This window comes from Anomaloglossus baeobatrachus, chromosome 3 (assembly GCF_048569485.1).
Source record: "Anomaloglossus baeobatrachus isolate aAnoBae1 chromosome 3, aAnoBae1.hap1, whole genome shotgun sequence".
Taxonomy (NCBI): domain Eukaryota; kingdom Metazoa; phylum Chordata; class Amphibia; order Anura; family Aromobatidae; genus Anomaloglossus; species Anomaloglossus baeobatrachus.
This window is the reverse complement of record NC_134355.1, coordinates 350,773,779-350,799,838: the sequence shown is the minus strand read 5'-3', so window position 1 is coordinate 350,799,838 and position 26,060 is coordinate 350,773,779. Positions and strand designations below refer to the sequence as shown.

The window sequence follows — 26,060 nt, the reverse complement described above, 5'->3', positions numbered from 1 at the left end:
ACTGACAATCACAGAAAAAAAGGGATATTGACTGACAGCAACATAAAAAATAGATTGACCGACATCGCTCACTAAAAAACGCACACGGACGGTACGTGTAGCACACGGACATGCCACTGTATGTGTGCCGTCCGTGCAGGCACGGACCCATTGACTTTAGCGGGTCCATGCCTGCGTGATGCCGGCAAAAAACGGACATGTCGAGCGTGTTTGAAAACGCACACACGTACTAACGACACAGACATACGTTCCGTGTGGTTTTACGTGTGTGTGTCTGCTACCATAGGGTATCATTGGTGTAGGTGTCTCCGTGCTGCTGGTACGTGCAAAAATGTACCAAACACGTACCGGCGGCACGGATGTGTGTCGGAGGCCTATGACAGTCTTGCTTTATTTTTCATGGCCTCACCATTTTTTCCTGGATCCCATGTATTATATTATTGAGCACCTGTACAATGCCATATTGTTACTCATATCACATGTGATGCCTTTTTTTGTTGTCCAAACTGCTAGTTGTGGTAGTCATTAATTCATTTAAAAACATTTTTTAATCAATAAAAATATTAGTGTTGACCTCATCGGTTTTCCTAGAACTTTTTTGTTCTAATTCTCGGTGTCGCTATTATATTTCCCGTAGGTCTATATATATCCTTACAACCCACACACTGCTGTGAAATGCAGTTGCTGTATTTGTTATCTATTTTTTAGGGTGTTTTGCATGGTTGTTTGTTTTTTGATCTCCCTTGGTATGAACTCAATTGCAGTAGTTTCTGTCCTGAGGAAGAAGTTATGGCTACTTTCACACATCGGTTTTTTTGGCATCAGGCACAATCCGGCTTGTGCCTGATGCAACAGTTCAGGCACAGAATATGAAAAACCAGATGCGCTGGATCCTTTTTTTTGACGGATCCAGTATCCCTGATCCGTCAAAAAAAACCCGGATCCGGCGCATCCAGTTTTTTATATTCTGCACCGGAACCGTTGCATTAGGCACAAGCCGGATTGTGCCTGATGCCAAAAAACTGATACGTGAAAGAAACCTATTACTTCAAAACAAGTAGACATAATAAAACTACCGTATTTTTCGCTTTATAAGACGCACTGGAATATAAGACGCACCCCAAACTTAGACATAAAAAAAGGTAAAAAAAAGAAAAATGGGGTCCGTCTTATACTCCGGTGTTCTCTTACCGGAGGGGGGCAGCAGTGGTGGTGAAGCGGGGTCACAGGAGGCACAGGTTGTGCTGGCAGGCGCGGCAGGTCAGTGGCAGCGGGGTCCGTGGTTGCAGGTGCCGTGGCGTCCGTGGTTGCAGGCGCGGTGGCATCCGCGGTGGCAGGATCCGTGGGGTCCGTGGTGGCGGCAGCAGCCGTGGCGTGTGAGCCGTGCAGCAGGCCGGTGCAGTGAGTGTCCGCGGTCCCGGTTCAGTGGTGGCAGCGGCGGCGGCGACTGCTCAGTGGTGGCAGGGACTGCTCAGTGGTGGAGTGTGTCCGCGGTCCCGGTTCAGTGGTGGCAGTGGCGGCGACGGCTCAGTGGTGGGAGTGGCGGCGACGGCTCAGTGGTGGGAGCGGCGGTAACTGCTCAGTGGTGGCAGCGGCAGGGACTGCTCAGTGGTGGCGTGTGTCCGCGGTCCCGGTTCAGTGGTGGCAGCGGCGGCGGCTCAGTGGTGGGAGCGGCGGCAACTGCTCAGTGGTGGCAGCGGCAGGGACTGCTCAGTGGTGGCGTGTGTCCGCGGTCCCGGTTCAGTGGTGGCAGCGGCTCAGTGGTGGGAGCGGCGGCAACTGCTCAGTGGTGGCAGCGGCAGGGACTGCTCAGTGGTGGCGTGTGTCCGCGGTCCCGGTTCAGTGGTGGCAGCGGCGGCGGCTCAGTGGTGGGAGCGGCGGCGACGGCTCAGTGGTGGAGTGTGTCCGCGGTCCCGATTCAAGTAATGGCGCCCGGAGCGACGCATGCGCAGATGGAGCTCTCATCCAAGGGCTCCATCTGCGCACGCGCTGACTCCCGGAGCAGCGCGTGCGCAGATGGAGCTCTCATCCAAGAGCTCCACCGGCGCCATCATTTGAAAGTGGGACCGCGGACAACTGGTAAGCTGCACAGCCGCCCGCCCCGCATGCACAGAGTGGCAGCCAGCAGGCTGCCCGCCCACTCTGCGTACAAGCCGCCGGGTACCTGTGCTTGCGTGCGGTGGCAGCCGGGTACCCATGGCTGTGTGCGGGCGGCAGATGGGTGACTGTGTGAGGGCGGCAGCCGGGTACCTGCACGGGCACCCGACTGCCGCTCGCACACAGCACCCGGCTGCCGCCCGCACACAGCCATGGGTACCCGTCTGCCACCGCATGCAAGCACAGGTACCTGGCTGCCGACCCCACACAGCACCCGCTGCCGCCCGCACACAGCCACGGGTACCCGGCTGCCGCTGCATGCAAGTACAGGTACCCGGCCGCTTGCATGCAGCCACAGGCACCCGCCCGATCGCCTCAGACAGGACCCCCCCCCCCCCCGCTACCGCTTTATAAGACGCACCCCCCATTTTCCTCCCAAAATTTGGGGAGGAAAAGTGCGTCTTATAAAGCGAAAAATACGGTACTTAGATTACACTATCTGCTTCATCCTCTTCATTGGCAGCCCGGACTGTTAACTCCTTTCTTTCTGATTTACTCTCCTCCTCTCCGTGGGGCCATATATTAGGGGATTGTGGGGTTGTGGGAACATAACCCCAAACAGGGAGCCTTTCTCCTAATTGTATGTTTTGTACCACCCAGATAAGACCCTATTTGCGCTTGTCCTTCTTTTAGTCTATTCCTGGGGCATCTACGTGACATTTCATGCTGTGCACATTAAAATTGAGCTAAGAAACAACACAGCTCTTGAGATTTTTTTTTATTTATTACTACAGGATAGCATGTGTGCTTGTGCTTTGCAAGCTAAGACACTTTTAAGCTTCAAGCAAACAATATCTAATACGCTGTCACACTGAGTAACCCTGAAGGTAAAACAAATGTGAAATATCAGTAAGCAGAGTGCGGTCCGGCAGGTGTTTGTTTTACTGTATCCCACATTAGGCCATCAGCTTCTTAAAACTGTGGTGTATTATCCTCAGTGTCTGTTTTGGACACAGCGGAGGGTACTATTTCTCTGCTAGTGGTACTAAGGGAGCGATATTACTGTATTGATGCCATGGAGAGGTCACTATGGGTATGTAGGGCATAATGAGCATCACTCACTCGGGACTCTATTAAAATACTGGGCACAAAGGGAAGCACTGTCACTATGTAGGGTGCAAATACGTGTGTAGCACGCGAAACCCTGGATGCAACTTGAATATTCAGAAGGAAACTGTCTTGAATTAAAAGTCAGTAAGCTTTTGCAGCTGCACTAGTATTTGACCCTCTTAATTTTTGCCAGTGATGCAATGTTACATTAAGACTGAGGCTACATGGAGGCTTTGAGTTGTAGTGCAATCAAAGTGTGCTATGTGACAATGCTACATCACAATGCAATACAAGGAAATGTGGTCTCTGTGTGATCCCGAGGGCACTGTGCTCGAGACAAACAATTTGCAAAAAGCCCAATCATCTTGGATTTTTTTTAAACTTGTTTGTAGCAGTCACAGTACCCTCGGGGTAGCAATGCGCGCCCATTCACTTGTATTGCAGTATATTGGCACATAGCAAACTTTGGTCATTGGTCCAATTTTGGTGTCATGGCCAAAGTCGCCATGTAGCCCCAGTCTAAGGCGGGCTTTGCACACTACGACATCGCAGGTGCGATGTCGGTGGGGTCAAATCGAAAGTGACGCACATCCGGCGTCACTTGCGATGTCGTAGTGTGTAAATCCTAGATGATACGATGAACGAGCGCAAAATCGTCGTCATCGTATCATCGCTGCAGCCTCCGACATTTCCATAATGCCGGGGGAGCGACAGGTACGATGTAGTTCCTCGCTCCTGCGGCAGCACACATCGCTGTGTGTGAAGCCGCAGGAGCGAGGAACTTCACCTTACCTGCCTCCCGGCTGCAATGAGAAGGACGGAGGTGGGCGGGATGTTTACATCCTGCTCATCTCCGCCCCTCCACTTCAATTGGCCGCCTGCCGTGTGACGTCACTGTGACGCCGCACGACCCGCCCCCTAAGGAAGGAGGCGGGTCGCCGGCCAGAGGGACGTCGCACGGCAGGTATGTGCGTGTAAAGCTGCCGTAGCGATGATAATCGCTACGGCAACTTTCACTATATATCGAACGTGCGACGGGGGCGGGACTATCGCTGCAGCATCGGTAACACATTGTTACCGATGTTGCAACGTGCAAAGCCCGCCTAAGGGTACATTAATATGACTGTATTTTCGGTCTGTGTGCTGTCTTTATAAAAAAAACAACAAAAAAAACTGACCTCATATGGACAGTACATGGACCGATTATTCAATAGAACTGTTCAGATGACAATTTTTACATACTTTTTTTATACACAGGCAAAGTGTCCATGTGAAAAGAAATTGCAGCATGCACTATTCTCTTCTGTATGTCAGATGAAACTTGTCTATTCATGTCTATAGGTGTGCAAAAACAAATCAGATCCCATAAAGATATTCAGATTTTACATATATGTGACAATTATTAATGTTGGTTGCTTATTTCCCAATAAACAAATGCCCAACCTGAACTTCTGTGTATTTGGAGTGTAAATAAGTGTAAAGAATAAATGTGGTTCCTCTGCATTGCCGTAAATTAACTGATGACTCCAGGATCATCAAAATACTCTGTATGGTTCATTTATCAACGCGTTTCAAGGCACACACGCCTCTTCATCAGGAATAAACATGATCTCTGGTTTATGTTTTTTCCTCATGAAGAGGCATGAGTTCCTTGAAACACATTGATAAGTAAACCATACAGAATATTTTATGCAACTGGATAGATCTCATCTGGTCATTTACAGCAGTGCAGAGTAACCACATTTATTCCCATTCATCTGTCTCCAGTGTTTTCACCCGTGGGTCTGCAGCAGCCACTATATATCTTGCAGTAGTTGTGTCATGCACAACTGACACGCTCGCACCGGGTCCTGGAGTTACTCATTACCGGGCCGACTCTGTGCTGCTCGGAGGATGTCACGGCGACAGGGCCTGGTTCTGTGACCCCGGTGGTGTCATTTTAATAAATGGTGGTGGGGATATTTATTTGGGATATGTCGTGACACCACCTGTGGTATGCAACCAGATATGTGCCACCACTGCTATTCAGTTCCCTGGGGGTTGGTGGTAATGCTGCTGAGTTGGTATAGCTCTCCACATGTAGAGCTGGGCCCCAGGGCTGTTTGGAGTAGTAGTCTTTGCAAATGATGGAGGGACTTAACATTGGGGTGCAGGACTGAGGACGCCAGCAATAACTGGACAACACAGCGGCCATAGTTTCCTTTACCTTTTGCTCAGTAATAGATGATACAGGCCTGGGAGACTAGTCCTGCTAGTAAAGGAGGTCTGGTCAGCCTGGAAGCAATTGAGAGGATCCACCTAGCTGGGTGGGTTCAAAGGCCTTCCTTCTTCCTTCTGATGTGTGGGTCCCTGTGGCTTGAAGCTACGCTGTAACCCTCTTCCTTGTGTTGGTTCTGGTTCTCACTCGCATGGCAGGCAGCACGAACCTTTTACTGATGCCACTTCGCTGATCACTGGCTCCTGGCTCTACTATGCTGCTGTGCCCTGGGCACTCTGTGGGCCAGAAGACCTGCAGTCTCCTGCCCTCCGGATTCAGTTGCAGGGACTTCAGAATCCACGCAACCTCGGACTCCGGTGTCCGGTACTCTGTGAAGCTATGGCACAGCTCCCTTCTCAGCGACCGTCTTCTCTCTACTCCTCACTTGTTCTGCTCTTTCAGTTTCACTTCTGTGTGTGTGTGTGTGTGTGTGTGTACACTAACCCTTCCTTCAGCCCAGAATGCATAGGGAAGCTCCCCTTAAAGCAGGTTGTTGAGCTCCCCCTTCTGGTCTGGAGTTGGGAAGTGTTGAGTGCTGGTGCACCTAGCATGGGAGATCCCCCTCTTGCTTCCAGGTATAATGTCACCCCCAGTGAGGAGGGCAATGTTACTGTGGCAACCGGACCACTTGGGTGCCACACAACCACATCAGCTGAGAAGATACCCCATCCTATCACCAATCTGTCATTGGATAGAACCCTATTGTGCTTTTTTATCTACCTTAGATTTGTTGTCGAATTGCATTGTGGTTATACATGCAGAACAAAAGAAAAGTAAAGGTATTACATTCTAGGATATGCTGTAGTAGATGAAAGGACGTTTAGTTTAAGTCAATGAAGACCAAAGAAAGAGTTAGGGTATGTTCACACTTGTGGGCAGTGGTGTACAAAATAGTATGAACTGTGATGCAGATTTCCATTCTGATAACAGCGTCTTAAAAAAAATAAAAATCTGATGAGTCATATAGTCATAGTAAAGCTTCCATGCCAATCTTTCTGCATCCGAGCATCTTGTGACATTGCCTATTGACTGACAACCAGAAAGTGAATGTGCACAATACTGTGGACGGACCAGGCAGCCCAGGAACAAAGTGAAGAAGCAATAAGATTTATAGGTTTTAAAAGGTTAGGCTCTAGTAGGAAAAGTATAGGCACATAGTTTGTCCAGCACCTAGGATTTGTTATATATTGCCCTATGACTATATCTAATATATAAAACTGAGTGTATGTGTGTATACTGTATGTATGTATATGTGTGTATGTTCGCTAAAGAAATCCGCACCGTCGCATTTACAATCACGAAATTTTGCACAGCCGCCTCATTTGACTCAGGGAATGTCATAGGGGTACTTTGCACGCTGCGACATCGCAAGCCGATGCTGCGATGTCGAGCGCGATAGTCCCCGACCCCGTCGCAGCAGCGATATCTTGTGATTGCTGCCATAGCGAACATTATCGCTACTGCAGCTGCACACGCACTTACCTGCCCTGCGACGACGCTCTGGCCGGCGACTCGCCTCCTTATTAAGGGGGCGGGTCGTGCGGCATCATAGCGACGTCACACGGCAGGCGGCCAATAGAAGCGGAGGGGTGGAGATGAGCGGGACATAAACAACCCGCCCCCCCCTCCTTCCTTCCGCAGAGCCGGCGTTAGACGCGGTGACGCAGGTAGGAGATGTTCCTCGCTCCTGCGGCTTCCCACACAGCGATGTGTGCTGCCGCAGGAACGAGGAACACAGTACGGTTTATTAATTTACAGTTATTCACCAAGAAACTACGAATAGTTACTATTTGGATGTATGAGGTAATATAGTGGCTGTTTTGACAATTAGCCTGGATATTTATCAGGTGGCCTATAGCAACCAATCACAGCTCTGCTTCTTTTTTGCTAAAGGTCATTAATAGCAGCTCTGGTTGGTCTTTATAGGCAATGATGGACATTTTTAGTGTAAGACCGCTTATGTGTGAGGTAATATGATTTCCGTGGTGATTCTTAGGTAACGTTGTTGTAGAGGCTCATGTAAGTCACATGACTGTTACGGTTGCTGCGAGCACTGGAGACTATGTCCAGATTTCTTGCTACTGCACATGTGCGAGCGCTGGAGACTAAGTCCAGATTTCTTGCTACTGCACATGTGCGAGCGCTGGAGACTAAGTCCAGATTTCTTGCTACTGCACATGTGCGAGCGCTGGAGACTAAGTCCTATCTTGGAGCCATTGCACATGTGCGGGTGACATCATCGCTGACACGAGGTCACATGTCTCTGACACCTTCTATGCCGATTGGTCTCTGGTCATGTGCTTGTGACGCCTTGCTCGGTGATAGGCCAGCATGACGTCACTCTTGTCGTTCTGGCAGCCGATTGGCTCTGGTGTCCTCCATCTTGGATGAGGCACAGAGTCTATATAAGACCCTGACACACGCCGCATGGCGCTCAGTCCTCTTGGTTCATGCATGAGGGTAGACGCCCTGTGCACGTTCCTCTAGGCATTCCTCTGTCTATGCAAGGTGAGCGCTACCGGCAGGGTAGCGTTCTTATACCTTACAGCTTCGGCTGCTGTCCGTATCCTTACCTCTTAGGGGAGCGGACATAGGCAGGTGCCTGAGGCACATGGTCTGGCTGGGCCTTGTGATTCGACTCGTAGGTGGACGTTGCCGCTAGGGTAACGTTCCTTATACTGCGTCTGGCAGTTGTTCGTATCCTCGCACACTAGGGGAGCGAACAGAGGTAGGAGCTTTGTGCGGCTTACGCTGCTGTTCGTCTCTTTTGCACCACTAGAAGAGCGGACCTAGGCAGGTGCCATATCTAGTGGTTCGTGTCCTCGCACACTAGTGGAGCGAACGCAGGTAGGAGCTTTGTGCGGCTTACGCTGCTGTTCGTCTCTTTTGCACCACTAGAAGAGCGGACCTAGGTAGGTGCCATTTCGCACACATTGCCTTTGTCTCTGTGATTATTAACAGAGATCATTCCACACACCCTCCAAGTAAGGGAGGAATTGCTTTACTTACTTATTATATCCTTCTGTGAGTTAACAGAGGTATTGCACTCTGCCATAGTCTGCAGCAGAGTCTTTGCACGGTGGACCCTGACTGTCTGATACTCCTTTAAGTTATTATCAGACAGCCCCCCGTAACATTAGGACTGAGCCAAGGGTCTGGCAGTTATGGCAGAATATCAGCAGTTACACCGTTACATACAAGTACTTGAGTCACGGCTCAAGAGTATAGAGGATAAACCTCAGACCATGGTGACATCTGCACATGATCCTCGACTTGCTCTGCCAAACAGATATTCTGGCGATGCCAGATCATGTCGTGGTTTCATTAGTCAGTGTCAGATACACCTAGAGGTCAACTCTTCTCGCTTCTCTACGGAGAGGTCCAGAGTAGGCTTTATCATCTCCTTACTTCAGGACAAAGCCTTAGAATGGGCGACTCCCCTATGGGAGCGCTCTGATGTGGTTACTCTGAGACATCAAGACTTTCTTGATGCTCTTAAGGCGGTATTCATGGGTCCGCAGGTTACCCATGATGCGGCCCTGAGACTGTTAGATCTATCTCAGGGTTCGTTATCCACTAGTTCTTATGCCATTGCTTTTAGAACTCTGGTGGCAGAACTAGATTGGCCAGAGAAGGTGTTGATTCCTATCTTCTGGAGAGGGTTGGCAGGCTATGTCAAGGATGCTCTTGCTACTCGTGAGGTCCCTGCTTCTCTGGAGGACTTGATCACAGTAGCAACGAGGATCGATGTACGCCATAAGGAACGTAGACTCGAGGTCTCTTCCTCACGCCCTAAGCATCGGGCTATTCCAGTTGTTGAGGGTCCACTACCATCTTCCTCAGCATCTGAAACATCTCCCACTCCTATGGAGTTAGGTCATACGTCTTCCAGACTACGCAAGTCTGGTCCTCCTATATGTTACGTATGTCGTCAGGCTGGGCACTATGCCAACAAGTGTCCTAGTCGTCAGGGAAACTCCCTGGTCTAGTAACCATTAGAGGGGGGTTACTAGAGACGTCTTCTGCACCCTCTAAGTGTTGTATCCCAGGTCAGCTCTCGTTATCTGAGAATACATGGCCTATTATGGCTTTTGTGGATTCCGGAGCTGACGGGACTTTTGTGTCCTCAGGATTTGTAAAGGGACACAATATTCCCTCTATCATGTTAGAGGCGCCTATTCCTGTCCGTGTTGTTAATGGAACTATGTTGTCTGACTCCATTACATTGAGGACAGTTCCCTTGCGCCTTTCCCTGTCTCAGGGTCACATAGAGGAGATTTCTTTTCTTGTTTTGCCTGAGGGTATAGACGACATCCTTCTGGGTCTCCCATGGCTTCGGACTCATGCTCCTCACATTGACTGGGAGTCTGACAGCATTATTAGTTGGGGTTCGAAATGTCAGTCCCGATGTCTTCCCTTACCACCTAAGGTCATTGCGGTTGCATCTACTGATCTCTCTCCCATACCTACACCCTATCTGGATTTCGCTGACGTGTTCTCCAAACAGGGTGCTGAGGTTCTTCCACCCCATAGGCCGTATGACTGTGCCATAGACCTTATCCCAGGTTCGGTTCCACCTAAAGGCAGGGTTTACCCCCTGTCGATACCTGAGTCGGAGGCCATGTCGACCTATATAAGAGAGAGTTTAGAGAAGGGGTTCATTCGTAAGTCTGTCTCTCCCGCGGGAGCTGGGTTTTTCTTTGTTCGGAAGAAAGAGGGTGATTTGCGTCCCTGCATAGATTACAGGGGTCTCAACGCAATCACAATAAAGAACAAATACCCATTACCTTTAATTTCGGAGCTCTTTGAGAGACTGAGAGGAGCTCAAGTTTTTACGAAGTTGGATCTGCGGGGTGCGTATAACTTGGTACGAATTCGAAAGGGTGACGAATGGAAGACCGCTTTTAACACCCGAGACGGTCACTATGAATACCTCGTCATGCCTTTTGGGTTATGTAATGCACCCGCAGTATTTCAGGACTTCGTAAACGATGTGTTCAGGGATTTACTGTTATCCTCAGTAGTGGTGTATCTGGACGACATCCTGATTTTTTCTCCTGATCTGGAGACTCATCGTCAGGATGTCATTCGTGTCCTTTCCCGTTTAAGGGAGCACTCATTGTTTGCTAAACTCGAGAAATGTGTATTCGAGCAGTCCTCATTGCCTTTTTTGGGTTACATTATCTCACAAGAGGGCCTGGCTATGGATCCTGCGAAGCTCTCTGCTGTCCTGCAATGGTCCGAACCTCATTCCTTGAAGGCGGTGCAACGCTTCTTAGGATTCATAAATTATTACAGGCAGTTCATACCCCATTTTTCTACTTTGGTGGCCCCTTTGGTGGCCTTGACTAAGAAAGGTGCTAATCCCAAAGCCTGGTCTACTGAGACATCTCAGGCTTTTGAGGCAGTAAAAAGACACTTTTCAACTGCTCCCGTTCTTCAAAGACCCGATGAGAGTAAGCCCTTCCTCTTAGAGGTTGATGCCTCTTCAGTGGGTGCTGGTGCGGTCTTGTATCAAAAGAACGGTGCAGGTAGAAAAAGGCCGTGTTTCTTCTTTGCTAAAACCTTTTCACCGGCAGAGAGAAACTATACCATTGGGGATAGGGAACTGCTCGCCTTGAGATTAGCCTTGGAGGAGTGGCGTCACTTGCTGGAAGGAGCGAAACATCCTTTCCAGGTCTATACAGACCATAAGAATCTGACGTACTTACAAACCGCTCAGCGTCTGAATCCTCGGCAAGCCCGCTGGTCCTTGTTTTTCTCCCGCTTTCACTTCTCCATCAACTATCTGTCTGGGAGTAAGAATAACAAGGCAGACGCCCTGTCTCGCTCTATGCTTTCTACCCAGGAAGAGATTGACGAACCTCGTCTTATCCTTCCCTCCAGGGTTTTTCATACGCTCTCGCCTGTGACGTTAGACCAAATCCCACCGGGCAAGACCTTTGTTCCGCCTGATCGACAGAATGATATACTGTCATGGGCCCACACCTCAAAGGTGGGTGGGCATTTTGGTATTAGACGGACACGAGAGTTACTGGAGAGGTGGTATTGGTGGCCACACTTAGCCAGCCACGTCAAGAGATATGTCGGTTCCTGCTACTCGTGTGCTCGCAACCGTCCATTACGGCAGAGACCGGCTGGGCTCTTGCATCCTTTACCAGTGCCAGATAGACCATGGGAGGTGGTAGGCATGGACTTTGTGGGTGATCTTCCATGTTCACAGGGACATAGATTTGTGTGGGTCATTACGGACCATTTCTCCCGGATGGTTCATCTCGTACCGTTATCGAGAATCCCATCTTCCAGGGTACTAGCCAAACTATTCCTCAAGCATGTCTTTAGGCTTCACGGGATGCCAGATCGTATCATTTGTGATAGAGGCCCGCAATTTGCTTCCCGTTTCTGGCGAGATCTTTGTAGCCTTCTGCAAATTGAGTTGAATCTATCTTCGGCATACCATCCGGAGACCAATGGTTTGGTTGAGCGTACCAATCAATCCATGATTTTATACCTTCGACACTTTGTTGCTGAGAACCACGATAACTGGTCCTCCCTCCTACCCTGGGCAGAATTTGCCCTTAACAATTCGCTGGCTGAGGCCACTGGGCAGACACCGTTCGTACTCAATAATGGGCAACACCCTAGGGTACCGGTACCGTTTCCCGCTGCTGCACCTCCTCCTCTTGTGGCCGACTGGGCAACTAATGCCAGAGAGGTTTGGGATCGGACTCAAGAGTCAATCCAAGCAGCTAAGGACCGTATGAAGACGGTGTCCGATCGGTTTCGTCGCCCGGCTCCTGTCTTTTCTCCAGGGGACTTTGTGTGGCTCTCTGCAAAAAACGTGAAACTTAGAGTGAGCTCTGTCAAATTTGCTCCTCGCTTCCTGGGTCCTTATGAGGTTCTTCGACAGGTAAATCCTGTAGTCTACCAATTGAAGTTACCCGTCCATCTTAGGATCCATGACAAATTCCATGTTTCACTGCTAAAGCCGGCAATTTTACCTCACGCTCGTGAAGTGCACTCTCCTGCTTCTGATTCCTCTCGCTCTAGCTATGAGGTACGAGCCATAGTTGGTTCTAAGATGGTTAGAGGGCGCAGGTTCTTCTTGATAGATTGGGAGGGCTACGGCCCGGAACATCGCTCTTGGGAGCCTGAGGAGGCTGTCCATGCTCCCGACTTAGTTGCTGATTACCTGCGTCGCCGGGAGGGGGGCCCTTGAGGGGGAGGTACTGTTACGGTTGCTGCGAGCACTGGAGACTATGTCCAGATTTCTTGCTACTGCACATGTGCGAGCGCTGGAGACTAAGTCCAGATTTCTTGCTACTGCACATGTGCGAGCGCTGGAGACTAAGTCCAGATTTCTTGCTACTGCACATGTGCGAGCGCTGGAGACTAAGTCCTATCTTGGAGCCATTGCACATGTGCGGGTGACATCATCGCTGACACGAGGTCACATGTCTCTGACACCTTCTATGCCGATTGGTCTCTGGTCATGTGCTTGTGACGCCTTGCTCGGTGATAGGCCAGCATGACGTCACTCTTGTCGTTCTGGCAGCCGATTGGCTCTGGTGTCCTCCATCTTGGATGAGGCACAGAGTCTATATAAGACCCTGACACACGCCGCATGGCGCTCAGTCCTCTTGGTTCATGCATGAGGGTAGACGCCCTGTGCACGTTCCTCTAGGCATTCCTCTGTCTATGCAAGGTGAGCGCTACCGGCAGGGTAGCGTTCTTATACCTTACAGCTTCGGCTGCTGTCCGTATCCTTACCTCTTAGGGGAGCGGACATAGGCAGGTGCCTGAGGCACATGGTCTGGCTGGGCCTTGTGATTCGACTCGTAGGTGGACGTTGCCGCTAGGGTAACGTTCCTTATACTGCGTCTGGCAGTTGTTCGTATCCTCGCACACTAGGGGAGCGAACAGAGGTAGGAGCTTTGTGCGGCTTACGCTGCTGTTCGTCTCTTTTGCACCACTAGAAGAGCGGACCTAGGCAGGTGCCATATCTAGTGGTTCGTGTCCTCGCACACTAGTGGAGCGAACGCAGGTAGGAGCTTTGTGCGGCTTACGCTGCTGTTCGTCTCTTTTGCACCACTAGAAGAGCGGACCTAGGTAGGTGCCATTTCGCACACATTGCCTTTGTCTCTGTGATTATTAACAGAGATCATTCCACACACCCTCCAAGTAAGGGAGGAATTGCTTTACTTACTTATTATATCCTTCTGTGAGTTAACAGAGGTATTGCACTCTGCCATAGTCTGCAGCAGAGTCTTTGCACGGTGGACCCTGACTGTCTGATACTCCTTTAAGTTATTATCAGACAGCCCCCCGTAACACATGACCTTACGTATACAGTAATCATGTGGGTTTTTATATACTGTCAATTACAGACAATAATGCCCAGTACGAAAAGAAAATTGTTTGGACAATTTTTGTCAGGCACTAAGAGAAAAGCTGTATTGCGGCTCAATGACAAAGCTGAAGAAAGGGAAGCAAGGATGACAGACATGAGAACAAGAGCTGCTTCCTCAAGGGCCACTGACATTTCTCAGCAGACAGAAGAACGACTTCCAGACAAGAGAACAAGAGCTGCCTCCTCAAGGGCCACTGAAACATCTCAGCAGAGAGAAGCAATACTTACAGACATGAGAACAAGAGCTGCTTCCTCAAGGGCCACTGAAGCATCTTAGTAGGGAGAAGAAATACTTACAGACATGAGAACAAGAGCTGCTTCCTCAAGGGCCACTGAAGCATCTTAGTAGGGAGAAGAAATACTTACAGACATGAGAACAAGAGCTGCTTCCTCAAGGGCCACTGAAGCATCTTAGTAGGGAGAAGAAAGACTTACCTGTATGAGAATTGGAATTGTTTCACCAGGACACAGGAAAAGGTTGGAAATTTTAAACACTCTGCCTTTTGCTACTGCCCAGACATTAACTATCAGGATAATCCAATAGTTACTGTAACATAGAAAAATGGACGTGCTCTGCATGTACTGCAATGCCCTGAGGTGGAAAGATGAACCGCCTGGTTTATGCTGTGTAAATGGCAATGTAAAACTTCTTCCCCTCCTGTCAGCACCTGATCCCCTGAAGTCTCTGATGACTGGCACCTCTGCAACATTTCTTGAACAACATTAGGAAGTACAACTCCTGTTTCCAAATGACTTTATTTGGTGCAACAAGAGAAGTTTTTACAACTGGATTTATACCCACATTCATAGTTCAAGGACAGATTTACCACTCAATTGGCTCACTGCTTCCAATACAAGGAAAGGAACCTCAATTTCTTCAATTCTACTTCATGGGAAATGTAGAAGCAGAAGCTCAGCGGAGATGCTCTTTAATCCCAAACATTCGTCTTGATATTGTCACTAACTTGTAACAGTTCTCACTTATATGACCCATATGTTTAACTTTTCAAGAATGCACTTGAATGCATGCCAAGTGACGGTTACAAAGTTCTAATTATAACTGACAAAACACCACAAGGAGAGCATCAGCAATGTTTCAATGCCCTCACTTTTGATGAGGTAGCTATCTTGGTTCTACAAAATGAGTTTTAAAGCTGTTACATTGTGCTTCAGAAAAGGAACAGTGGTTTGCAACGGGTGGCAGACACTCGCAGGTTCTATGATGCACTGCAATATCCAATTATCTTTTGGCAGGGACAGGATGGCCATCATTTTGAAATACCTCAGACAGATCCTGCATCAGTAATCCCTTCAGAGAAAAAAGTGTTGGACATGGACTTCTATGCCTCTAGGATCATGACAAGAGTTGCTCAGGAAAATCAGATCTTCAAATGCAGACACCTCTTCCTCCAATTCATCCTTGATATGTATGCAACGATCAAGACTGAACGTCTTCTGTATATCCGACTAAATCAAAGGAAGCTCTGAGTCGAGGAATACATTCACCTTAGAGATGTTGCGGCAAATGATGCCAATCCAAATGAGTTGGGTAAAATGGTCATTTTTCCATCAACTACCACTGGAAGGCCACGACACATGCTTGAATACACACAAGATGCAATGACATGTGAGAAAGTATGGCTGTCCAGATCTTTTTATTACCTTCACTTGCAATCCTGATTGGGAGGAAATCTGAGGGCACCTGTTACCAGGTCAGAAAAGTGAATCGCCATGACATCATTGCTTGAGTTTTCAAAAGAAAAGTCGCAAAAATTATTCATTTGATGACAAAAGCACACATTTGTGGTGAGACACAGTGCTAGATGTATTCAGTTGAATGGCAAAATAAGAGTCCTTCCTCATGCCCATATCTTGGTCTGGCTGAAACTAAAAATACAGCCCACTGAAATTGATAATATCATCAGTTCCAGAATTGCCAGACCCTGAGAATGACCCATTGCTGTTTAGCATCATCACAAAGAACATGATCCATGGTCCCTGTGGGAACCTCAACAAAAATTGGCCCTGCATGGTTGATGGCAGGTGTTCAAAAAATTACCCATTAAACCTTGTCCAAGAAACACAAACAGGACAAGATGGATATCCAGTCTACAGAAGACGAAAACCAGAGCATGGTGGTTTCACAGCAATCCTCAAAATTTGGGTTGGAACATTACTCCAAGAGATAGAAATTGACAACAAGTGGGTGGTGCCTTAAAATCCTCTGCCTTGTAAAATATTCAGGCCCACATCAACGTCAAATCTTGCCTTTCGGTGAAATCAATCAAGTACATATGCAAATATGTCCACAAAGGAAGTGATCAAGCAGTTTTTGAACTCCAGAAAAATTGACCTATTATTTATTAGGTGCAGCTATTCCAGATGGGCAGGTACATGAGCAGCAATGAAGCAGTTTTGAGAATACTAGGGTTGTCTGTTCATTAGCGCTACCCACCAGTTGTGCATCTCAGTGTTCACTTGGAAAATGGACAGAGGATTTACTTTGACCCTGCCAACCTGCGCCAGCAGCTTCTAACAACACCTAAAACCACCCACTTGGCATGTTTTGAACTGTGTCAACAACATCCATTTGCAAAAACAATTCTCGCCTGTGAAGTACTGAAGTACTACACTTGGAACGCATCCAGAAAAACACTGGAATGAAAGAAACAGGGGCTTGCTGTTGAAGGCCATCCAGGGGTCAAAGCAAATTATACTCTTGGTCGCGTCTACAATGTTCATCCGTCAAATGCAGAGTGCTTTTTTCCTGCATATGTTACTTCATGTTGTCAAGGGCCCAACATTATTTTCTGACCTGAAGACTGTAGGAGGCAATGTCTGTGAAACAGTTAGGAAAGCTTACCAAAGACAAGGACTTCTTGCAAATTATGGACACCGGAACATGACTCTCAGTGAAGCAGTAGCCACACAAACCCCAAATCGATTAAGACACCAGTTTGCTATTCTTCTAACAACCTGTAACATTTCAAATCCTCTTCAGATTTGGACAAAATACAAAACTGAACTCAGTGAGTACATCCTCATGCATGTTAAAAAGGAAAATCCTCGGCAAATTCTCAACTTCATTGAAAACATTTTCAACAACGCCTTAATTCTCCTTGAAGACCAGAACATTGCAGTGTCCAGAAAAGCATTACTGCTGCTTGGCTTCTTGGCTGTGCAGGGAGATTTTCATAGAAACAAACTACAACATTGATGAACTCACAGCATTTGTCTCTTACAACGAACCACATCAAAGAGATGCCTACAATCAAATTTCAAGTTGCATGGTAACCAACAAAAGTGGGATTGTCTTCCTGGATGCTCCAGGAGGAAGAGAGATAAATCCCATATTTATACATTTCGGAGTTGATTTTGAGTGGATCCTTGGAATACCTGGTGGAACCAGGGGATCTCTTTGATTTTGGGTAGCTCCGTCTTTGACAAATCTGCTTGATTGAGGAACATTCGTCCACAGTGACCTGAAGACGGGTGAGACTGTTCCTTTTCATCTCCCTATCTAGCAATTTATGACTACGGATTGTTTGCTGCTGATCATTTTAATATTGTCTTTCTGTGAAAGAGTATTCCTACTAACAAATTATATAGGATATCACAGGTAGTGACATTTTTAGGCGCTCCTTGCGCTATAATTGTTGTTGGTCTTTTTTACTTATATCACATTAAAAGTTATATTTTTGGCGTGTTATTTTCGCTGGGTTACCTAGCTATTATTAATCCAGGAGGAAGAGGGAAGACATTTTTAATCAACTTGCTCCTGGCAAAATTTCGGCAACAACAAAAGATTGCACTTCCAGAGGCTTCTTCTGGAATTGCAGCTACACTTTTACACCACTACTTGGTGGTAGGACAGCACATTCGACATTCAAGCTACCGCTTAACCTGTCTGACAGTGACAGCATAGTGTGTAACATTGCTTCAAAAGTGCAGTTCCACCATTTGGGATGAATTCACCATGTCACACAAGAGTGCTCTGGAAGCAGTGGACAGACTGCTCCAAGACTTGCGTGGAAACCATTCTATCATGGGAGGTATAGTTGTTGGTTTGGCTGGTGACTTTCGTTAAACACTACCTGTTATTTTAAGGTAAATGCCTGCAGATTAACTCAATGCCTGCCTCAAAGCATCGTACCTTTGGAGACATGTGAAGAAAATGTTGCAGCACACAAACATGAGAGTTCCCATGATTATTCTGCTTGACTGTTCTTGAGTAAGTTGCTGACTATTTTTGATGGCAAAGCACCAGTAAACTCAACCACTGGACAGATCATGTTTCCAAGAAACGTTTGCAATATCGTGTCATCCATTGAGGCGCTAAAAGCGAAGGTTTTTCCAATCATTCAATGCAACTTCAGAAAGTCTGTCTGGCTGTGTGGAAGGGCTATTTTAGCTCCCAAGAATGATAGCGTCAACAAGATAAATCTTCAAATTCTAAATCTCCTTCCAGGTGTGTGCAGGACCTACAAGTCAGTGGATACTGTGACAGACCCTGCTCAAGCATTATTCTATCCAAAAGAGTTCCTCAACTCCCTGAAACCACAAGGACTTCCTCCGCATAACCTCTGTCTTAATCGTGGACCACCTATACTGCTGTTGAGAAATTTAGATCCACCAAAGGTGTGTAATGGAAAAAGACTCTTGATTAAGAACCTGTTTCCACATGTAATTGAAGCAACCATTTTGACAGGATGTGCCAAAGAAGAGGATGTTTTCATTCCAACAATTCCACTCATTCAATCTAATTGCCTTTTGATTTTACATACCTCCAGTTTCCAGTCCGACTGGCATCTACAATGCCCATTAACAAGGCTCAGGGACAGTCCTTGAAAGTAGCTGGAATCAATTTGCAGTCTCCATACTTTTCTCATGGTCAACTTTATGTGGCATGTTCAAGAGTTGGAACTGCCAAAAATTGTTCATCTTTGCTCTGGAAGGAAAAACAAAGAATGTTGTTTATCAAAAGGCTCTCAAACAAGGAGTTCAAGCTGAAGTACTTCACATTACTTTGGTAATCATTTTATGTGTTTTGCATATCTGGGCTGTTGAATATATGATGTGAAATTCTTCTATTACTTTACCCTTTTTAGATTTAAAGGGAACCTGTCATCAGAAATTTGGCATTCAACCTAAAAGTTTCCCCCTCTGCAGCTCCTGGGCTGCATTCTAGCAAGGTTTCTATACTTTTTGTGCCCCGTTTTAAACCAAAATAAATACTTTATAAAACTGTACCTTTCGGTTTGAAAATCTTGTAAATCGTCCATGGGGGCGGGCCATGTGGCGTCCGTTGCTGTATCTTACGCCGTCCCCCATGCTCCAAATCATCCCTCATAACGCCGCCCACTGCGCCCGAGGTCCCGTGCACGCCGGGACACCTGGTGACGTGGTCGCACGCATGAGAGTATGGGCGGCACTGTGATTGCATCGCAAGTGCGCGCCCATACTCTCGTGTGCACGCTCTCCCCTTTGTACGTCGCTCAGATCCTCTCCGCTTCTCCTGTAGTGGCCTGCTCCGCTCCTCCCATCTATTTCCTGCTGCAGGGTACGATGGGAAGGAGGTGATGTCGGGCCGGCGCAGAACGCTGGAGGCAGTGGGGAAAGGGCGGGCACGAGAGTATGGGCGCGCACTTGCGATGCAGTCACAGCGCCGCCCAGACTCTCATGCGTGCGACCACATCACTAGGTGTCCCGGCGTGCACGGGACCTCGGGCGCAGTGGGCGGCGTTATGAGGCTTGATTTGGAGCATGGGGGACGGCGTAAGATACAGCAACGGACGCCACACGGCCCGCCCCATGGACGATTTACAAGATTTTCAAACCGAAAGGTACAGTTTTATAAAGTATTTATTTTGGTTTAAAAAGGGGCACAAAAAGTATAGAAACCTTGCTAGAATGCAGCCCAGGAGCTGCAGAGGGGGAAACTTTTAGGTTGAAAGCCAAATTTCTGATGACAGGTTCCCTTTAATAATACAATTTCTGTCTATTTAGTTTGTGACTTTTATCTGCAAAATAATTTTTTGTTAATGCATTTTACTTTGTTATAGCTAAGAATAGTTAGTTACTATCCTGGGCAACGCCGGGTAATACAGCTAGTATATAAATATTGTTGAAACCTGAAGTTTACATACACTATCTAAAAAGAAACATATGCATATTTTTCTCACTATCTGACATGAAATCAGAATAAGCCTTTCCCGTTTTAGGTCAATTAGGATTGCTAAAATTATTTATATTTGCCAAATACAAGGCTTATTCTGATTTCATGACAGATAATTAGTAAAACATACATATGTGTCTTTTTAGATAGTGTATGTAAACTCCTGCTTTCAACTGTATATATATATATATATATATATATATATATATATATATATATATATATATATATATAATATAGTTGGCAGCTGGGGTGAAGTGCACGGCAAGAACAGTTCGTAACAAGCTCCTAGAGGCAGGGCTCAAGTCTTGTAAAGCTAGAAAAAAGCCTTTCATCAATGAGAAGCAAAGGAGAGCCAGGCTAAAGTTTACCAGAGACCATAAGGATTGGACCATAGAGGACTGGAGTAAGGTAAACTCTGATGGGTCTAATTTTCAGTTTTGCCCAACACTTGGTTGTCTAATGGTTAGACGGAGACCTGGAGAGGCATAGAAGGAAGCCACAGTGTCTTGCACCCACTGTGAAATTTGGTGGAGGATCGGTAATGATCTGGAAGGCTGGAATTGGGCAGATTAAACTTTGCAAAGGACGTATGAATCAAGCCGCGTACAAGGTTATCCTGGAAAAACAGTTGCTTCTTTCTCTCAGGCAATGTTCCCCAACTTTGAGGATCTATAAAGAGAAAAATCAGAAAAACTGAAAATTTTGCATTCGTCTCTTAATTTTTGCCAGGTCACCTGATCTCAACCCTATTGAGCTGTTGTGGGAGCAGTTTGACCGTATGGTACGCAAAAAGTGCCCATCAAGGCAATCCAACTTGTGGGAAGAGGGAAGCATGGGGTGAAATATCTCCAGATTACCTCATCAAGTTAACAGCTAGAATGCCAAAGGTCTGCAAAGATATAATTGCTGCAAAAGGAACATTCTGTGACAAAAGCAAAGTTTGAAGGAGGAAATTATTATGTCAAGTAAAAATCATTATTTCTAACCTTGTCAATGTATGGACTATATTTTCTACTCATTATGCAACTCGTTTGATTAAGAAAAGTATGAGTTGTCATGGAAAAGACAAAATTGTCTGGGTGACCCCAAACTTTTGAACTGTAGTATATATGAATATATATATATATATATATATATATATATATATATATATATACAAACACACATATACAGTGCCTTGCGAAAGTATTCGGCCCCTTTGAATTTTTCAACCTTTTCAAACATAAAGATAGAACATTTTAATTTTATGATGAAGAATCATCAACAAGTGGGACACAATTGTGAAGCTGAATAAAATGTATTGCTTTTTTTAAACTGTTATAAAAAATAAACTGAAAATTGGGGCGTGCAATATTATTCGTCCCATTTAAGTTAGTACTTTGTAGCACCACCTTTTGCTGCGATTACAGCTGCAAGTCACTTGGGGTATGTCTATCAGTTTTGCACATCGAGAGACTGAAATTCTTGCCCATTCTTCGTTTGCAAACAGCTCGAGCTGAGTGACGTTGGATGGAGAGCATTTGTGAACAGCAGTTTTCAGCTCTTTCCACAGATTCTCAATTGGATTCAGGTCTGGACTTTGACTTGGCCATTCTAACACCTGGATACGTTTATTTGTGAACCATTTTATTGTAAATTTTGCTTTATGTTTTGGATCATTGTTTTGTTGAAAGACACATCTCCATCCCAGTCTCAGGTCTCTTGCAGACTCCAACAGGTTTTTTTCAAGAATGGTACTGGATTTGGCTCCATCCATTTTCCCATCAATTTTAACCATCTTCCCTGTCCCTACAGAAAAAAAGCAGGCCCAAACCATGATGCTGCCACCACCATGTTTGACAGTGGGGATAGTGTGTTCAGGGTGATCAGCTGTGTTGCTTTTATGCCAAATATATCGTTTGGTATTGTGCCCAAAAGTTCAATTTTGGTTTAATCTGACCAGAGCATCTTCTTCCACATGTTTGGTGTGTCTTCCAGGTGGCTTGTGGCAAACTTTAAATTACACTTTTTATGGATATCTTTGAGAAATGACTTTCTTCTCTTCCATAAAGGCCATATTTGTGCAGTGTATGACTGATTGTTGTCCTATGGATAGACTCTCCCACCTCAGCTGTAGATCTCTGCAGTTCATACAGAGGGATTATGGGCCTCTTGGCTGCATCTGTGATCAGTCTTCTACTTGTTTGAGATGACATTTTTGAGGGATGGCTGGGTCTTGGTAGATTTACATTGGTATGATACTCCTTCCATTTCAATATGATTGCTTGCACAGTGCTTCTTGGGATGTTTAAAGTTGTGAAAATATTTTTGTAACCAAATCCGGCTTTAAACTTCTTCACAACAGTATCACTGACCTGCCTGTTGTGTTCCTTGGTCTTCATGATGCTCTCTGTGCTTTCTATCACAGAGCAGGTGTATTTATGGGGAGACTTGATTACACATAGGTGGCTTATATTTATCATCATCAGTCATTTAGAACAACATTGGATCATTCAGAGATCCTCAATGAACTTGTGGAGTGAGTTTGCTGCACTGAAAGTTAAGGGGCCGAATAATATTGAACGTCCCAATCTTCAGTTTATTCTTTTTTACAAAAGTTTAAAATAAGCAATACATTTCGTTCAACTTCACAATTGTGTCCCACTTGTTGCTGATTCTTCACCATAACATTAAATTTTTTTTATCTTTATGTTTGGAGCCTGAAATGTGGGAAAAGGTTGAAAAATTGAAGGGGGCAGAATACTTTCGCAAGGCACTGTACAATGCCCCAAATATTCTCATGAAATGTTTTCTCATAAAGCATCCATATCTTTGTTCAGGGTCTGGTGTAAGAGGGGAGCAAGATTCAAAGATGCAATGCATATTCAGATTATGGACTGCATAAACCAACAACATATCTGAGTAGATGAACATCATAAATGGGAATTGGGGCATGCAGCAGTCTATGTCTGGCAGGCAAGTAGGCATGTCTGTGCAAAAAAGAATACGGTGAAATTTAATATGAGAAGTTAAAACCATTTTTACACAAATCCTTATAACGAAGTATGGCTTATACGAAGTCATTGACCGTCATCATAATCTTTAAAGCATCAGCTGTAAATGTATCCTATAGTGATAGTTCCAATTTTATTTAAATTATGATTCAAATACCAAACTTTATAATCTTGGAGAGAATTCCTCATTCTGTGCTTTCGCAATACACACACATGACACACTAGGGAAAAAATAGAAAGCGCAGTGAGAAAAAAAACTAAATGTAAAGTGAGAATTTGGTATAACACATGTTACCTAACTATTTAACAATCAGCAGTAATAGATTTTAATATTTTTTTAACTGGTACATAATCACACTAATTAATTAGCACTTTATAAGTTATTTAAGGACTCCCTTCTGTAAAGATATACTAATTTTATACAATGTCTTGCATTATCATACTGTATGTTCTCTATTCATATAGGGCAGATATAAGTTGTCCTAATATAACTAGAGGAGTGGCAATATACAGTATCTCCTTACAGCCTGCAAGAAAAGCGCAGCCAAGGCCTTATCCGTTCATCATAAAAGCTAGTCGAGACTAGGTCTCCTTTATGAGGCCCTCTTGCAAATTCCTTCATTTTCAGTTGAAGAAAAACAACGTGGGCACCTCAATGGAAACCAAATATCCTATTATGGCCAAGGGTCCCATCTGGCGCCATTTATGTCCTTAAAATGTGATATGATGCTGATAATGATGTGCATAATCTCCATTATGTGTCATAACTGTTTATATAATTCCTAAACTGTGACATCAATATGCACAATAATTGTGTGCTATGACATCACTGGGTGCATTATCCTTATACTTGCAATAGGGAACCCCAATAATACAGGTGATCACATCATGTCCTACTGTATGGACCCATAACCTGTAATCTGTGGGGGTGACCAGGAGCCACAACAGTTTAGTGATACTTCCTATCAATCAAATTATTCCCCATTTTAACTGCAGCCCAAATTAAAAACAATTGGGACGTTGTGTAAAATGCAAAAAAACAATGATTAGGAAAGCTCTTATAGCCTTATTTTTATGGTGAAAGGTCTGTGCTACAGGATGTCAGTTCAACACCCATTTGATTTATGCAATATGTGGTTTAGAATTGACTTGCTGAACTATGCTAGGCCTTCCCTGAAATACACAAGGTCTGGATGGGAGAATATGTTGTTCTAAAACCTCTATATACCGCTCAGCAATGATGGTGCCTTTCAAGATGTGTAAGCTGCCCATGCCATAGGCAGTTATACAGTCACCATTAGAGATGAGCGAACCGGTCGCGGTTCGGCTCGAGGTCGGTTCACCGAACGGAGGTCCCGTTCGAGTTCGGTTCGTCGAACGTTCGACGAACCGAACTCGAACTGCATAGGAAACAATGGCAGGCAATCACAAACACATAAAAACACCTAGAAAACACCCTCAAAGGTGTCCAAAAGGTGATAAACAACTCACAACACAACACAAACACATGGGAAAGTGACAAGGACATATACTCATGCGAAAACAAAACAGCTGGACAAGGAAAAAGAGGAGGAGACACAGATATATGAGTATATGCAAGGAAACATCGATGCCATTACTGTGCAACTTGAGCCCTGCTCATTTTAGGCTTCCAATCTGGATAAATTGCCTGAGCTCGACACGTACGCCTTGGGGATCTTGTCGTGTCCTGCAGCCAGCGTTCTTTCGGAACCTGTCTTCAGTGCTGCTGGGGGTCTGCTGGCAGATAAGCACACGTGTCTGTCCACTGACAATGTGGACATGGCTCTCAGAGGACTTTTCTTCCCCTAGGTCAGCCAGGGGACGGAAAAGGCACGCGTATTTTTGAGAGTGCTTCATGCAAAGCATCTTTTTCATTTTGAAAAGGGGGGTCAACTGATGCTAGTCAAGTGGGGTGTGTGTGGCCCAATTAGTGGCAATGAGGGAGACTGTGGTTGGAGTCCCCTCGCTGTGTTTGTAAAAGAACCAAGATGAACAAGTCATGGCTCTCAGAGGACTTTTCTTCCCCTGGGTCAGCCAGGGGACGAGAAAGGCACGCGTATTTTTGAGAGTGCTTCATGTAAAGCATCTTTTTCATTTTGAAAAGGGGGGTCAACTGATGCTAGTCAAGTGGGGTGTGTGTGGCCCAATTAGTGGCAACGAGGGAGACTGTGGTTGGAGTCCCCTCGCTGTGTTTTACATGATTTTCGAAGCGCATGACATGACTTAGAGGTTTTCTTTCAGCATCTGCAAACGGTTGGGTACAGAAATGCTGTCTTTCTAACCATTTTTAAAGAGGATTTTCGAGACCTTATGCCCACCACAGTGCCCCAAGAGCCGATGCCCAGTCGCCACTCCTTCTCCAAGAAAGTTGTGCCCGTGCTACACCAGCATATTGCACACATCATCACCGCTTCCTTGAGAAAGTCTGTGTGTGACAGGGTACATTTCACCACAGATACTTGGACCAGTAAGCATGGATAGTGGCGTTACATGTCGCTGACTGGGCACTGGGTAACTATGGTGAGAGATGGAGAAGGGTTTGCTGTACAAGTCTTGCTGTCCCCACGACTTGTGTGTCAATCCTTCCTCTGTATGTACAAGTTCCTCCACTGCTTCTGCCTCCTCAACCTCGTGTGGGTCCTCCACCTAGGCCCAAACCCTGTGTGGTCAGGCCACCCTTCCTTGTAACTGCTCCCAAGGAATCCCACACACCTCCTTACTATGCTGGCAGCAGAGCTCAAGGCCATCAGGCGGTCAAATGTTTACTTTGAAATGTAGGGGAAATGTGAGACACCGCTGAGGAATTGTGGACGGTTAGCTCTGGAGAGTGAGACCGAGTTTCATCAATGGTTGTCTCCACTCAACCAGCAGCCAGGGAAGGTCGGGTGCGACAATGATGCAAACCAGTCTGCGACCCTTCTTCAGGGCAATGTGGCACACGTGCCTTGTATGGCTCACGTGTTGAACCTGGTTGTCCAGCAATTTTTAAAACAC

General features: G+C 46.1%; 1 protein-coding gene across 3 annotated transcripts in view; it reads left to right on the top strand.

Annotated features, from left to right (window-relative positions):
• The window catches only part of KLHL32 (kelch like family member 32), a 437,153-nt gene that overhangs the window by 61,638 nt on the left and 349,455 nt on the right, over positions 1–26,060 (top strand). The window lies entirely within an intron of this gene.